Below are 1,004 nucleotides of genomic sequence, written 5' to 3'. Positions count from 1 at the left end.
CTTGGAAGGCTGAGGCAGAAGGATCACCTGAGCCCCAGCAGGTTGAGGCTGCAGTGGCTGTGAGTGTGCCATTGCACTCCAGCCTGGACGACAGAGTGAGACTCCAACTCAAAAAAAGAAAAAATTGTGTATTTATTCTCACATGTTTAAACTTCAGTCACCTTTAAAGTACTCTCTGTTTGATGCAATACACCTATCTAGATGCTTTTTCTACTGCTCAAAACTGCTTTGAACTCCTCAGTTTTGATGCCTATTAGTGCTTCTGCCGTTTTTTGTTTCACCTCTTTGACATCAGCAAAATGTTACCCTTTGAGAACTTTTTTCCTCCAAGGAAACAAAAAAAGTCACTGGGGCAAGATCGGGTAATAGGAAGGGTGGGACACAGGGGCCATGCTGTTTTTTGGTCAAAGACTGATGAACACTCAGTGCAGTGTGAGCAGGTGCATTTTCATAGTGGAAGAATTAGTCACCTGTTCTTCTAACCATCTCAAAACTTCAAAATAAAAACTTTGGTTGACTGATCCAGAGGGACAAATTCCAAGTGTATTATAAGGGCTCCACTCTCCAAAGGTAACTAAAGTTTTTTTTTTGGCCTCCAACCCATAAACATCCCGATTAATTTCCAAAGCAGGAACTAAGTGTAAAAAAATGTCCAAAATAGTCACAGAAGTTTTAACACATAGATCTAAAAAAGAAATAAACATCAGCTCCATCTTAGACCTTTATTCAACTCACAATACACTAGAAAGATTTAATAAAACCTTACTGACAAGGATTTAACAAGACAAAGGTGGAACAAAATAAGACATCTTAAAAGATAAAATGTTTTTAAAAAGTTTTTAAAAGTTGAAAACTAAGCTAGGCTTGGTGACTCAGCCTGTAATCCCAGCACTTTGGGAGGCTGAGGTGAGTGGATTACCTGAGCCTGCAGGTTCGAGAACTGCCTGGGCAACTTGGTGAGACCTCATCTCTACAATAAATCAAAAATTAGCCGGGCATGGTAG

At 39.8% G+C, this 1,004-nt stretch overlaps 1 protein-coding gene across 2 annotated transcripts in view; it reads right to left on the bottom strand.

Annotated features, from left to right (window-relative positions):
• The window catches only part of SSH2 (slingshot protein phosphatase 2), a 293,047-nt gene that overhangs the window by 42,248 nt on the left and 249,795 nt on the right, over nucleotides 1–1,004 (bottom strand). The window lies entirely within an intron of this gene.

This window comes from Carlito syrichta, unplaced genomic scaffold, assembly GCF_000164805.1.
Source record: "Carlito syrichta isolate Samal-C Ts95f unplaced genomic scaffold, Tarsius_syrichta-2.0.1 Scaffold304000, whole genome shotgun sequence".
Classification (NCBI taxonomy): Eukaryota; Metazoa; Chordata; class Mammalia; order Primates; family Tarsiidae; genus Carlito; species Carlito syrichta.
The sequence above is the reverse complement of the archived record's forward strand: the minus strand, read 5'-3'. Positions and strand labels throughout refer to the sequence as shown.